Here is a 16,414-nt window from a genome sequence, read left to right on the forward strand (position 1 = left end):
GAAGGCCTTCCAAAACCTTGAGGCGAACTGGGGACCTCTGTCGGAAACCATATCTTGCGGAATGCCAAAGACTCGGAACACATGGTTAATCACCAACTCAGCTGTTTCCTTGGCAGAAGGTAATTTGGTCAAGGGAACAAACCTGGCCGCCTTAGAAAACCTGTCGATGATGACTAGGATCGTAGTATTACCATGGGACGGAGGAAGGCCAGTAATAAAGTCCAACGAGATATGGGACCAGGGTCGGTGGGGAATAGATAAAGGGTGAAGGAGTCCTTGAGGGCGGAGGTGAGAAGATTTGCCCTGGCAGCACACGGAACAGGCCTTGACGAAAGTGGCAACGTCGTCCTTTATGGTGGGCCACCAGAACTTACGCTGGATGAACTCCAAGGTGCGACCTACGCCCGGGTGACAGGTGAGGCGAGAGGAGTGCCCCCACAGAAGGACTTGGGACCTTGCTGCCTTGGGAACAAACAACCGATTGGCCGGACCTCCTCCAGGACCCGGTTCGATGGCTTGAGCTTGTTTCACGGTATCCTCCACTTGCCACGAGATCGGAGCCACGATCTTAGCGGCCGGAAGGACAGTCATGTCAGTATCTTCTCGAATGGCAGGAGAGTAGATTCGTGACAAGGCGTCCGGTTTGAGATTCTTCGACCCGGGTCTATAGGTGAGGATAAACTGAAATCGGCTGAAGAAAAGAGACCATCGAGCTTGTCTGGAGTTCAACCGCTTCGCCTGCTGGATATACTCCAGATTTTTGTGGTCCGTAAGCACTTGAAACGGTTGAGAAGCCCCCTCGAGCCAGTGTCTCCATTCCTTCAATGCCATCTTAACCGCTAGGAGTTCACGATCCCCCACATCGTAATTCCTCTCGGCCGGGGTAAGCCGGTGAGAGAAGAAGGCGCAAGGATGAAGCTTCTTGTCTTCACCCCTCTGAGACAGGACAGCTCCAACCCCAACCTCTGATGCGTCTACCTCCACCACAAAAGGTTCATCCGCCGTTGGTAGTGTCAGGATGGGAGCAGAGAGGATGCGCTGCTTGAGTCCTTGGAAGGCCGTCTCAGCCTCTCTTCCCCACAGAAACCTTGTGTTGCCACCCTTGGTTACAGCTGAGAGAGGGGCTGCCACCGAGCTGAAGTTCTTGATGAACTTGCGATAAAAGTTGGTGAAGCCCAGGAAACGCTGAACTTCCTTAACGGACTTGGGGGTGGGCCAATCCGCTACCGCCCCTACCTTCTTGGGGTCCATCTGGACTCGACCGGGTTCCACTATAAATCCCAGGAATTGTACTCGAGAGGAATGGAATTCACACTTTTCCAGCTTAACGTACAAATGGCTGTCTAGGAGGCGTTTGAGCACTTGTCTGACATGCTTAGTGTGTTCTTGAAGGGAGCTCGAAAAGATGAGGATGTCATCCAAGTAAACAAACACGAAGATGTTAAGCATATCCCTAAGCACATCGTTTATGAGCGCTTGGAACACAGCCGGGGCGTTGGTCAGGCCGAAGGGCATCACCGAGTATTCGTAGTGACCAGTAGGCGTGTTGAAAGCGGTCTTCCACTCGTCCCCGGGTTTGATCCGCACAAGATGGTATGCGTTCCGCAGGTCAAGCTTAGTGAAGACAACTGCTTCCTGGAGCAGCTCAAAGGCTGTGGCCATAAGGGGTAGCGGGTAGCGGTTACGGACGGTTATGGCATTGAGTCCCCGGTAGTCAATGCAAGGTCGTAATCCACCGTCTTTCTTGGCCACAAAGAAAAACCCTGCTCCCGCCGGCGAGGTAGATGGACGCATGAGGCCTGCTGCCAGAGCGTCCTTGATGTAGGTATCCATAGCAGCTCGTTCGGGAGAAGAAAGGGAAAAGATCAGACCCCTGGGAGGGCAGGTCCCCGGAAACAGGTCGATGGTGCAATCGTAAGGTCTATGGGGTGGTAGTTTGGTGGCCCTCTGTTTGCTAAATACCAGTTTGAGGTCATGGTAACACTCGGGAACTCGGGACAGGTCGATGGATTCTAGAGACTCGGAAGGGGAACTCTGGGAACTCGGGAAGATACAAGTGGCTTGGCACGTAGGACCCCACTGCTTGATAGTGCCCACAGACCAGTCGATGTGAGGGTTATGGCTGTGAAGCCAGGGATAACCAAGCACGAGAGGGAACTCGGAACAGGAGATCAGATGAAAGTTCATCACTTCCTGGTGTTGGGAAACTGAAAGTCGCAAGGGGGTAGTGGCACGAGTGACAAGTCCAGATCCCAAAGGGCTTCTATCCAACGTAGTAACCCTTATGGGGTCACTTAGAGGTTCAGAAGGAACGCCATTCTCCTTCGCCCAGACCCCATCCATGAAGTTACCTGCGGCTCCAGAGTCTACCAAGGCTTGAAGAGAAAACTCGTGGTCGTCCCAGGAAAGGGTAACTGGAATGAGCAGGCGGGAGTTGGATGGATGGGAGCAGGTTATGTTTCCCGTTACAGTCCTCCCAGGCCTGCACGGGAGAGTGCGTTTCCCTGGAGCCCGGGACACGTGGAGCGGAAATGGCCCGGTTTGCCGCAATATAGACAGCATCGCTCCCTCATCCGGCGGTCTCTCTCAGCCTGGGAGATGCGTCCAACCTGCATGGGTTCTGGTGGAGCCAGCGAGGATAAAGGTGGAGACTCGGAGCTGGAACCGATAGGAGCTAGGGTGAGCGGTCTACGGTTGAGTTCTCTCTCTCAGACGCTGGTCTACAGTGGGGCAAAAAAGTATTTAGTCAGCCACCAATTGTGCAAGTTCTCCCACTTAAAAAGATGAGAGGCCTGTAATTTTCATCATAGGTACACTTCAACTATGACAGACAAAATGAGAAGAAAAAAAATCCAGAAAATCACATTGTAGGATTTTTTATGAATTTATTTGCAAATTATGGTGGAAAATAAGTATTTGGTCACCTACAAACAAGCAAGATTTCTGGCTCTCACAGACCTGTAACTTCTTCTTTAAGAGGCTCCTCTGTCCTCCACTCGTTACCTGTATTAATGGCACCTGTTTGAACTTGTTATCAGTATAAAAGACACCTGTCCACAACCTCAAACAGTCACACTCCAAACTCCACTATGGCCAAGACCAAAGAGCTGTCAAAGGACACCAGAAACAAAATTGTAGACCTGCACCAGGCTGGGAAGACTGAATCTGCAATAGGTAAGCAGCTTGGTTTGAAGAAATCAACTGTGGGAGCAAGTATTAGGAAATGGAAGACATACAAGACCACTGATAATCTCCCTCGATCTGGGACTCCACGCAAGATCTCACCCCGTGGGGTCAAAATGATCACAAGAACGGTGAGCAAAAATCCCAGAACCACACGGGGGGATCTAGTGAATGACCTGCAGAGAGCTGGGACCAAAGTAACAAAGCCTACCATCAGTAACACACTACGCCGCCAGGGACTCAAATCCTGCAGTGCCAGACGTGTCCCCCTGCTTAAGATAGTACATGTCCAGGCCCGTCTGAAGTTTGCTAGAGAGCATTTGGATGATCCAGAAGAAGATTGGGAGAATGTCAGATGAAACCAAAATAGAACTTTTTGGTAAAAACTCAACTCGTCGTGTTTGGAGGACAAAGAATGCTGAGTTGCATCCAAAGAACACCATACCTACTGTGAAGCATGGGGGTGGAAACATCATGCTTTGGGGCTGTTTTTCTGCAAAGGGACCAGGACGACTGATCCGTGTAAAGGAAAGAATGAATGGGGCCATGTATCGTGAGATTTTGAGTGAAAACCTCTTTCCATCAGCAAGGGCAATGAAGATGAAACGTGGCTGGGTCTTTCAGCATGACAATGATCCCAAACACACCGCCCGGGCAACGAAGGAGTGGCTTCGTAAGAAGCATTTCAAGGTCCTGGAGTGGCCTAGCTAGTCTCCAGATCTCAACCCCATAGAAAATCTTTGGAGGGAGTTGAAAGTCCGTGTTGCCCAGCAACAGCCCCAAAACATCACTGCTCTAGAGGAGATCTGCATGGAGGAATGGGCCAAAATACCAGCAACAGTGTGTGAAAACCTTGTGAAGACTTACAGAAAACGTTTGACCTCTGTCATTGCCAACAAAGAGTATATAACAAAGTATTGAGATAAACCTTTGTTATTGACCAAATACTTATTTTCCACCATCATTTGCAAATAAATTCATTAAAAATCCTACAATGTGATTTTCTGGATTTTTTTTCTTCTCATTTTGTCTGTCATAGTTGAAGTGTACCTATGATGAATATTACAGGCCTCTCTCATCTTTTTAAGTGGGAGAACTTGCACAATTGGTGGCTGACTAAATACTTTATTGCCCCACTGTATGCGTGAAGCCAACTTGATCAGGGACTCGAGGTTGTCCGGTGGTTCCCGAGTGGCCAGTTCATCTTGGATGGTGTCAGAAAGACCCTTCAAAAAACACACTGTGAGCGCCTCGTCGTTCCAGCCACTTGCTGCTGCCACAGTGCGGAACTGGATGGCATAGTCCGTCACGCTGCGCCGACCTTGGCGGAGAGTCAGGAGCTGTTTGGCTGAGTCAGGGCCGTTGGTAGGACCTTGAAACACTCGCTTGAATTCTTCAGCAAAGGTAGAGTAGCTGGCACAGCAGGGACTTTGGGCATCCCACACAGCAGTAGCCCAGGCTAGGGCTTTTTCTGACAGCAGGGTGATGATATATGCTATCTTGGACCGGTCGGTGGGAAACGACGATGGTTGCAGCTCAAAGGAGAGAGAACATTGGGTGAAAAACCCCTTACAAACACTCGGATCCCCTGAGAACCGTTGGGGAGGTGGCAGACGAGGTTCAGCCAGGGGGTTAACTGCCAGGGGCACTTGAATCGGATGAACTGGAGCAGAAGCGGTTGCCGGGGAAAGTCGATCCGAAATCTGCTTTATGGAAGTCAGCATCTCTGACAGAAGTTGAGAATGTCTAGCCATTAAGGCCTCTTGCTGAACCAGAGCAGCTTCGTGGCGTTGGACAGTCCCCTCGTGGTGGGACAGCATGGAAAAAAAATCCTGGGTACTGGCTGCCTCTGGGTTCATTATAAGGGCTCAGTGTTTCTGTCAGGACCCGGTGCGAGAAACAGTCACTAATAATCGTCAGAACCCAGAAGATGAGGCAGACACAGCAGTACTAGAGATGGTGGTTTAATTAAAGAACAAAATCTTCAGGCAAAGAAACTAAATCCACAATGTCCAAAAATAAAGCCAAGAGGCACAAAATGGAAATCCTCCAAAATACAAAAGAAACTCCACAAAGTGGTAAAAAACAGCAGGGAAAAACAAACCTCAAAAGACTACTCAAATAATACACAAGAACTAAACCAGAGAACCTCTGGAAAATCCAACAAGAGAAATATCTGTATAAAACAAGGCTTGGGCTGGGGCTGGGTGCTAACTTACAAACACTGAGCAAGGAACTGAGGAACACACAGGGTTTAAATACTAACAAGGGAACGACCCACAGGTGCAAACAATAATTAGAGCAAGAAAAAACAAAAGGTACAAAAAAGGTGCAATGGGGACATCTAGTGACCAAAACCCGAACAGTCTTGGCCAAAACCTGACACACGCATACAGAAATCAGACCCATGGACAGCCACATCATATTTAGCTGATGTTGATTGGACTAAATTGTTTTTGGTATATTTTAGTTGTCACTGTATTAGACTAAGCAGAAGGGATTTGATGATGTTGAAATGTTGAAGTTGAAATGGTGCTGGAATAGTGGAGGCAGCTCCTGTTTTCTTTGCGACTTCCGGTAACTCTCTGTGGTTCTAAATCAATAGTAGTTTAGTGGTTCGAAAATGTCGGAAACATTAACTTGCATGACCATGCTATGCTGTAGGTCATGTAACTGTCTGTTACTGTACATGCAAATATGCTTTGTGGACTTCACTGTACAGAGGTTGTTCTCCGGTTTTGTGTAAAACAAAGGTGTGGTTGGATTTATGCCACTGTGTCTTCTTATTGTCTCGGCCTTTAAGCCTATATACAGTATATCACGGTCGCACGGCATATGTATTAACAGGTTATAGAGCAAACAACGCAATTATCACAACATATGGGGAGGGGGGGCATGGCTTCCCAAGTGATTTTACTGTTTTTGAGACTGTTGTTCAGAAAATAATCAGATAGGATCATTCTGATCCAGATGCCACAATATAAAGATCACAGAATTCAGATTTTCAGTGCTTTGGATAGGTCTCAAAATTTAGCTTAGCCAAAAAGACAGCCCAGTTTTTCAAAACTTTTTATCCGGATTCTGTAGTCCTCTTTTTTCTATCCACAATCAGATCACTATGGCTATTTTTTGGCAGTTTTTTCATATAATAATCGGACAAGATCATTCTGATCCAGATGCCACAATATCAAGATTACAGGCTCTGTTAAATATTAAACAGCTCCTGTTATCACTTATACAGTAAGTTTATCACTTATACAGTAAGTAATTAGATGCATTTATTTGACACTTCTCAATATAACAACTGACCATATGCCTATACTGCGGTCAATTTAACATAATGAACCTTTGCTTTTCAGTTGTAAGAACGTTTTCTCCTGACCTTAGTTACATTGAATTATCTTAGTTGTAGTGCCTTTCACTTGTCTAAATCCACCCTGAATCTCTCCTTACAGTGGGATCAAGATAATCCTGATTTTTTGGCATCAAAACTACCCTATTCACTACCTTTGAGTTTTAAAAGAAATGCAAAAAGGGAATACAATCCTGATTAAAATTGAGATTTGATTACCAAATCCCTATCCAAAGGATTAGAATCTCATTAGATTTTTTTTTTAACCCAATACTAACATTTAATCATATCCAATTGCTGAAATCCAAGTAGATAACTTTTGAAAAACTGCTGCATGATGAATGAAGATAGGCAAGACAAAAGAGTTTGCATGTAACTTGTAACGAAATGTATTTGCATAACTCTGAATACATTTTGTTATGTTACAGCCTTATTCAAACATATATATTTTTTAATCCTCGTCAATCTACCCACGAAACCCCACAATGACAAAGCAAAAACAGGTTTAGAAATGTTTGCAAATGTATTACTAATAAAAAACAGAAATACCTTATTTACATAAGTATTCAGACCCTTTGCTATGAGACTCAAAATTGGATGCAGGTGCATCTGGTTTCCATTGATCATTCTTGACATGTTTCTACAACTTGATTGGAGTCCACCTGTGGTAAATTCAATTGATTGGACATGATTTGGAAATGCACACACCTGTCTATATAAGGTTCCACAGTTGACAGTGCATGTCAGAGCAAAAAAACAAGCCATGAGGTCAAAGGAATTGTCTGTAGAGCTCAGAAACAGGATTGTGTTGAGGCACAGATCTGGGGAAATGTACCAAAAACATTCTGCAGCATTGAAGATCCCACCAAGAACACAGTGGCCCCCATCATTCTTAAATGGAAGAAGTTTGAACCACCAAGACTCTTACTAGAAATGGCCGCTCGGCCAATCTAAGCAATCGGGGGAGAAGGGCCTTGATGGTCACTCTGAGAGAGCTCCAGAGTTCCTCTGTGGAGATGGGAGAACCTTCCAGAAGGACAACCATCTCTGCAGCACTCCACCAATCAGGCCTTTATAGTAGAGTGGCCAGACAGAAGCCACACCTCAGTAAAGTCACATGACAGCCCGCTTGGAGTTTGCCAAAAGGCACCTAAAGAACTCTCAGACCATGAGAAACAAGATTCTCTGGTCTGATGAAACCAAGATTGAACTCTTTGGCCTGAATGCCAAGCATCACGTCTGGAGGAAACCTGGCACCATACCTATGGTGAAGCATGGTGGTGACAGCATCATGCTGTGGGGATGTTTTCCAGTGGCAGGGACTGGGAGACCAGTCAGGATCGAGGGAAAGATGAACGGAGCAAAGTACAGAGATATCCTTGGTGAAAACCTACTTCAGAGCGCTCAGGACCTCAGACTGGGGCAGAGGTTCACCTTCCAACAGGACAACGACCCTAAGCACACAGCCAAGACAATGCAGGAGTGGCTTCGGGACAAGTCTCTGAATGTCCTTGAGTGGCCCAGCCAGAGCCCGGACTTGAACTCGATCAAACATTCCTGGAGATACCTGAAAATAGCTCCCCATCCAACCTGACCGAGCTTGAGAGGAGTTGTAGAGAAGACTGGGAGAAACTCCCCAAATACAGGTGTGCCAAGCTTGCAGCGTCCTACCCAAGAAGACTTGAGGCTGTAATCACTGCCAAATGTGCTTCAACAAAGTACAGAGTAAATGGTCTGAATACATATGTAAATGTTCCATTTTGTATTTTTAATACATTTGCAAATTCTTCTAAAAACCTGTTTTTGCTTTGTCATTATGGGGTATTGTGTGTAGATTGATGAGGGGGAAAAACAATTTCATAAATTTTAGAATACGGCTGTAACGTAACAAAATGTGGAAAAAATCAAAGGGTCTGAATATTTTCTGAAGGCACTGTATAAACACTTTAAAAAAGTGTTAAATATTTAATTCACAATCTCACTGGATAACTAAAACAATTCAAAACACAAATTTATATTGTTCAGAAGTCTTCCTCATCTTAAAACGCAACCCCAGCATTATTCAAGCATGCTTCAAGTAAGCAAATTAAGGGTAGCTATTGGTCACAGAGGTGCACTAGCCAGAAGAATCCAGCATGCTAGCCTAGCATTTTAGCATGCCGACGAAAAAGTTTGATTAAAAACGAGAATATTTCTTTTCTTTTCGATTTGTCAGTTGGGATAATTAGGAGTATCGTGCCATCCATGGATTGTAGTACATTTTCCAAGCCAAATCTCGCGCCGGCTCCGCTCTGCTCTGATTGTAGTTGCTTTCACAAGTTGAGCTGAAATTTTCACCATATCTTCACATTTAGAGTTCACATGTTAACACCACCTTTTCACGTGAGGAGAATAACATGTTTTCACCTCACATGTGAATTGCAGTTTCACATGTGAAAATCTAACTTCCACTTGTTGAATTGCAATTTCCCATCTGAAAATCACATTTTCAGTTTCACATGTAAGACAACTCCACATGTAAAAATCTTAGTTATACATGTAGAATTGCAAGTTCGCATGTGGGGGTGAAATATACTTAGTGCTACCAAGGAGGCATTAAGTGTGTTACTGCTGCAGGCATGCCTCTCTTCATACATTGGTCCATGACTGTTGGAAGAAGCCCAGTAAAAAGAACAGAAAAGCTAGCTCTCCGTGTCTCATTTTTTTATCCTGTTTTACCATTTCTATGCATGGTTACATTTTCAAATTCCAGAGATAACATATTTAAGTAAACTGTGATGAGTTCTCTGGTTTATAGATTCATAGTTTTGACTGAGTGAAACATTTGTGAGATTTTTACGATTTACATGAGTGTAACCAAGCTAAGTAGTTATCTAGCTTACTTTTGAATGCAAGTCAATGAAAACAAGATGGCATTTCAGATGATTTTAAAATTTGTTCTATTAATGTTTTGCTCCATTGTTTTATTTTTTAATATATTGAGTGTATTTATGTGTACATATGAACCACGCTAATGATAGGGAAGCATTGGAGTCAACATGGGCCAGTATGCCTGTCGACACCTTGTAGAGTCCATGCCCCAGCGAATTGAGGCTGTTCTGAGGGCAATATATTGGTGGTGCAATTCAATGTAAGGAAGGTGTTCCTAACGTTTTGTACACTCCGTGTATGTTAAAACAATTTCATCTCATGAAACCACACAAATCCAGCAAACATTAGGAAAACATGTTTTTGCTCATAGATGTCTGGTCAATATTTTCTATAGGGGACTCCTTTTGACTCAAAAGGCAAAAGTTCCCTATAGCCTCTCTATTCTACTGTAGGCCTACAGTGATTTTACATCATTTTAGAGGGAAGAAGATAAAGGGTGCTAACTAGAACCTGGCATACAACAAAACACGGCACCTGGACCTTTGTCTGCCCAGTAGGTGTCTTAATTGTGCCTTACAATGGCTGCCTGATTGGTAACGATCTGATTCTCCATGCAGATCAAAGGAGGATAAAGGGTGTAGGGGGAAACAGCCAGCTGTGTTTTGTGTCACCTGTCAAGATGGTGGTGAGAAGTCATGCATCAGTGACAGCATCTGTTGCGGACTAAAGTAACACGGAACGCAGTCACTGTAATCTAGTGTGGGTGGATGAAGTGATTCACTAAATACAACGCCATTTGGTATAGGGAAAGCCTTACGGAAGCAGACAATCGCAATTTAATTAGTACATAGCTCAACAGCCAAACTCGATGGTAGTCTGTGGTAAATTATTAATACATTTTATTTGTAATGCGCTTTTCAAAAACCCAAGGTTGGCTTGTTTTCTGTTTGTTAAAACACATTACTGGCCTCAGACCAGTGCTTAGGGTCCACAACCCCCGACCAAATACTGTCCTGTTGAGTGTGAAGTTAAGTTAATATTGAACTCGGTGGATCAGTTACAATCAAAGGGCAGAACTGCGGAGCTGTAGATTAGTGCTGGATTTCTTAAAAAGCTACTAATGGGAGATTACATGCACCTGCAATTTAAGACAAACTTCCTTGCAACTAAAAACTCAAAAGATTAAACCAGCAGATGTAAAATGTGCGCTGGGAGTCAGGAAGCAAGTTCAGGAAGTAAACCATTTAATAAATAAGTGAAACATAATACAAACACGCATACAGGAAACTGAAACAGAAACAATGACACCTGGGGTAGCAACCAAAGGGAGTGACATATATAGGGCAGGTAATCAAGGAGGTGATGGAGTCCAGGTGAGTGTCTTTATGCGCTGATGAGCACAACGATGGTGACAGGTAGATCAGCGCCATAACGAACAGCCTGGTGACCTAGAGGCCGGAGAGGGAGCACACGTGACAGCAGATCAGTTGATCGCATGTTGTTAATGCGTCAAAGAAAGTCTGATACTCCCGCCCCCAATAAAATATCAACCTATCAGAAACACAAAAAATTGCAAGGCTGGAAATGTACACTACCGTTCAAAAGTTTGTGGTCACTTAGAAATGTCCTTGTTTTTGAAAGAAAAGCTGTTTTTGTCCATTAAAATAACATGAAGTTGATCAGAAATACTAATAGACATTGTTAATGTTGTTAATGACTATTGTAGCTGCAAAAGGCAGATTTTTATGGAATATCTACATAGGTGTACAGAGGCCCATTATCAGCAACCATCACTCCTGTATTCCAATTGCTCAGTTGTGCACCGGGGCCTCCCACTCCTCTTTATATTCTGGTTAGAGCCAGTTTGCACTGTTCTGAAGGGAGAAGTACACAGCGTTGTACGAGATCTTCAGTTTCTTGGCAATTTCTCGCATGGAATAGCCTTCAATTCTCAGAACAAGAATAGACTGATGAGTTTCAGAAGAACGGTCTTTGTTTCTGGCCATTTTGAGCCTGTAATCGAACCCACAAATGCTGATGCTCCAAATACTCAAGGCCAGTTTTATTGTTTCTTTAATCAGAAAATTTTTCAGCTGTGCTAACGTAATTGCAAAAGGGTTTTCTAATGATCAATTAGCCTTTTAAAATGATAAACTTGGATTAGCTAACGCAACGTGCCATTGGAACACAGGAGTGATGGTTGCTAATAATGGGCCTCTGTACACCTACATAGATATTCCTTTAAAAATCAGTAATTTCCATGGACACAAGTCATTTACAACGTTATCAATGTCTATACTGTATTTCTGATCCATTTTATGTTATTTTAAATGGACAAAAATGTTTTGCTTTTCTTTCAAAAACAAGGACATTTCTAAGTGACCCCAAACTTATGAACGGTATTGTATCTAAAATACTTAGTGTAAGAATATGGTTATATTTCCCACAAAACAGTTCATCTTAAATGTCAAGATAATTCAAATGAATATAAATTGTGATTTAAAATAACTGGAATAAAAAAACAGATTATATATAAACTCAATTCCGATTGGCTTGAGTTCGTTACACATTTTATTTGCGGACAGTTTAGGGATATTTACTTTTCCCCTTTTGATAAGAAATTACCATACTGTATTAAGACAAGTTATTGTTAATGGATTACATAATTTGGAAATGAAAAAGTAAGTACACCAACATGAGTTTTCCCTTCAAATGTGTAGGGTAAATTGACCATTAGATTTGCTGTGGTAAACTATAAAATATTTCAGTTGTATGGAATGATTATCAAACAGTTATATTGATGCTTAGTCTGGTCAATGAGTATGTTTATTATATACTGAAGATAATGGAGACAGTTTTTTTAAACATTTAATTTGGATCAGAATGATACAGATTCTGTAATGCTCTTTTTTGGATGTTTTTGAGCTGTTTTCTTTCCAGAAAATAATCAGATATGATCATTCTGATCCAGATGCCACAATATCAAGATCACAGAATCTGGATTTTCAGTGCTTTGGATAGGTCTCTATGTGGCCATCTACTGAGCGAGTTAAATTACAACATTTTGTCTAGCCAAAAAGACAGCCCAGTTTTTTTAATCTTGAACAGAATTAGCCAGAATATGTAATCCTCTTTTCTCTATCCACAATCAGATCAATCTTACTATTTTTAATAATAGGATCATTCTGATCCAGATGCCACAATATCAAGATTACAGGCTCTATTAAAACATATAGAGCTTGCATATCACTTATAAGTAAGTAGATGCATTTATTTGACACTTCTCAATATAACAACTGACCACATACCTATACTGCAGTTAATTTAACATAATGGACCTTTGGTTTTCAGATGGAAGAATGTTTTTTTAACCTCCTCACCACGCTAATGATATGTCCTTTGGTTACTTTTAAGGAAATTTGTATCTAACATTAATAGTTACATGCTAATTGCTAACCGCTAGCTAGCTTAGTGCTGCCATTTCGTCCAAGAGAGCTATTTTTTGCTTCTGTTATGTTAACTGTCTATTGTTTTTTCTTACATTTAATACACATGCCTAAACATGGAATTAATGTAAACAGATACTTTTCTACAAAGAGATGATTTTGAATTGAACAGTCAATATTGTAATGAAACAGGCAGGGAGCAGGCCTCGAACCCTCCCAGGGTCGTTGCAATATTCTGAGATTGAGAGAAATTGACAATAGAGAAACCCAGTAAAAGTCTCCTTATTTATCCTGTTTAACATGTTAAAATGTACATACAAATTTGAAAATGCACATGTGAAAGTGTAGCGGACATGAGACAGTCACAGTTGCTCAAGGTAGCCCCTCCTGCAACTTCAAAATCATTGTTGGCCCTCTTGGTCTAATGGCCAAGACATATCCTTTAAGGCTTTAAAAGTGTTCTTACACTATATATTTTTAAATATTTTTATTTATTTAACCTTTATAGCAAGTCAGTTAAGAACAAATTTTTATTTGCACTATGACTTTGAACATTCAAAGCAACTGGGAAATGTTCATGGCAGGCATTATGGTCACCTGAGCTTGCTACATAACTTCTGAGTGATAGGAAGCACAAGCACCACCAATCAGCCTAGACCACTGCACACACACCAGTGGAGGCTGGTGACTTGAAAAAATGAGGAGGATGGGAGACCCACAGTATAGGCGCGGAACGCACTGAGTATACAAAGTGTGTTTCAAAAATCAAAGACAAATTATTTTAACCTAAAGCATTTAATAAAGACATTTATAGTACAATATTATGGGGAAGGGGAATGAGAGGGCTACTTACAGTGTTGGAAAGGGATCACAGCAGTGATTGAATGAGGGTATGTGGCATGAGTTAAGGTGTTCAGAGGCCTGACCAGTGCAGGACAGGATTTTACTGGGAAGACAAAAAACAATAACACAAGACACTACACAGTTAGACAAGAGCTAAGAATTAGTTAGTCCAAGCAAGGAGTAAAATCTTTGATGTGTAATAATGTGATTGACTCTACATTCAGTAATGAGAGAAAATTGATAGGGGTACTCACAGTGCTTGGAAGGGAAACATTCAATGTGCCAGTGGATGAGCGGGCACATGAGACGTTGTGGCTTCAGTTAATGTCAGGAGAAAGTTGACAATGGTAGTGGAGTGGAGTAGTCATCACCTCTTAAATCAGGGAACATGAGGGGACTTAGCTGTAAATACAAATAGCAGATACATTCCATTACAGCTGCGCCATCGTAGGTTTGGACAACGAGTTTCTCTATGAAGTTAAACTCAGACATCTCAAAATTCATAAAGTCAAACAGACTGCACATCAAAGTAGCCCAAGAAACGTTCCTGAATAAAGCCCTGATCATCCACATACCTGACAACTGCAAGCAGACTGGTGGCACCATAGGCCCCAGAGCGGTGGGGCAATTTTTACCCCTTGGGGTCTAGAGTTTTTCCTTATATGTTAACCTAACTAGGAAAACTCTGGATCCTATAAGGTATGACAGTGATTAATCAGTTCTAAAAAGTTGTTATATCGGCTATGATGGGACCAGTTTTTCCTAATCAAGTTTTAAAAATCTCCTAAAAAAAAACTCCTGGCTCTGGGGGGGATGAAACCCTGTCAAACTGCAGCTATCTTATATTTGTTCATATAAATGATATGTAGACTAGATTAGGAGGGGGATTTCCTCTACCCAGATACATAGACAACAACTGATAGACAATAGAACTCAGAGGGTTGAGGTTGCTTTATGCATGTTTGCATCATGCAACTGTAGGCCTTCTAAAAAAATGTACTCACATCTGCCATCTTTATGTCGATTGATTAATTCCAGGTAATAATTTTGGATTAGAAACGTATAGGCAGCCTAGCCAGCCCAATTTTGAATATAATAAAACATTTATCACATTCACATTCTCTTGACACACAAATGGACTATAAATACATAATGTTGCCAATTAGTTTACCCTGACCAGATGGACAGGGCTCATAGGCTGTATACAGCTGCTCTTATTAGTAGCCTACAATTGATCAGACGGAAAATAGTATAGTTTTAATTACATACAACATGTCAGATTTCTAATGTTTAGGTGTAGCCTAGGCTGCTGCAGCATTTATGTAATGAGTGTTTACTTGTGTCTGTCCGGAGGAAAGTGCAAAGCCTACTTGAGCGCATGTGAAAAAATGTGCTGTGTCAACCTCTTTCTTTAATCTAACTTTTAATGGATGACGCAATGGAAGCTATCAAATCATTTGGAATTGTTTTCGACATCCCAGAAAAGATGTTCAGCATATAAAGCATCGTAACATGCAATTACAGGCAGCTGATGATAGGCTCCCTGTTAACCAGCTATACATTTGATACCAGTTGGTATTGAACGCTCTCATCTTTTCATCCTTCTTCATGAATCTGATCTCAGGCAGAGGTCAACCCTCGCTTTTAATTCGCACTGTGTACCCCAGAGAATGAAAGGGGTTCTTCAACAATAAATCCACAACATTTTCAGCAGCGTTGGCCATTCTGGCGGAGAAAACTGCACACTGGTGCTGGTAGCTAGCTAGCTACTGAAGTTAGCAAGGCAAATGTAAATAAATTGCACTAACTGGACACAAAAATAAAGTTCTAAACACAATGAAACAATTTATAATATACCTCCTCTGTAACGATTTTCTTCTTCTGATGAGGAGTATGAAGGATCGAACCAAAACGCAGCGTGGTAAGTGTCCATGTTAAATTTATTTAACTCAGAACACTAAATAACAAAGCGCGCGAACGAAACAGTCCTGTAAGGTATACACACAAAACAGAAAACAACTATCCACAAACACAGGTGGGAACAAGCTACCTAAGTATGGTTCTCAGAGACAACGATTGACAGCTGCCTCTGATTGGGAACCATACCAGGCCAAACACAGAAATACAAAACATAGACATACAAACATAGAATGCCCACCCACATCACACCCTGACCAAACAAAAAATAGAAACACACAAAGCAATCTATGGTCAGGGCGTGACATCCTCCATCTCCTGTTATTTGAAAACTAATTTGCTCAACTACCACTCTTAATCTCCATCCAACAATGTCACCAAGCTTCTCAACATATAGAACCCCGATAATGCTCTGTGGCACAATCCCAATACAAAACACTGTTCTCTGATCCTACATCTATGATTGGATGGACAACATGTCAGTTCATACTGCAAAAGCTTTGATTGGTTGGAGGACGTCCTCCGGAAGTGGTCATAATTACCATGTATGTCTATGGAAGGGGTGAGGCTCCTAGGTTTTGTATTGAAGTCAATGAAGCCAGAGGAGGAAGGAAGCTAGCTGTGCTCCGGCTACACCATGGTGCTAGCCCAGACAGTGCTGTCGAAGTTACGGTAGACCTTCAATGCAAACAGTGTATTTTAACCAATTATTTGGTGACATATGAATATATTTAGTTTTATCTAAAAAGGATACGTTTGAATGTTTCACTATTTTTATTTTTATGAAATTGGTCCTCCTCTT

The 16,414-nt window shown here is 42.3% G+C and overlaps 1 long non-coding RNA gene across 1 annotated transcript; it reads right to left on the minus strand.

The window, feature by feature from the left end:
• Positions 1–10,633: 10,633 nt before the first annotated feature.
• Positions 10,634–15,649, minus strand: LOC139556464 (uncharacterized). Its single transcript, XR_011671124.1, has 4 exons — positions 15,553–15,649; positions 13,950–14,097; positions 13,706–13,798; positions 10,634–10,854 (listed from the first exon to the last, which is right to left on the minus strand). It is a non-coding gene; the product is annotated as an uncharacterized lncRNA (long non-coding RNA).
• Between the last annotated feature and the right edge of the window lie 765 nt (positions 15,650–16,414).

Source organism: Salvelinus alpinus, chromosome 27, assembly GCF_045679555.1.
Source record: "Salvelinus alpinus chromosome 27, SLU_Salpinus.1, whole genome shotgun sequence".
Lineage (NCBI taxonomy): Eukaryota > Metazoa > Chordata > Actinopteri > Salmoniformes > Salmonidae > Salvelinus > Salvelinus alpinus.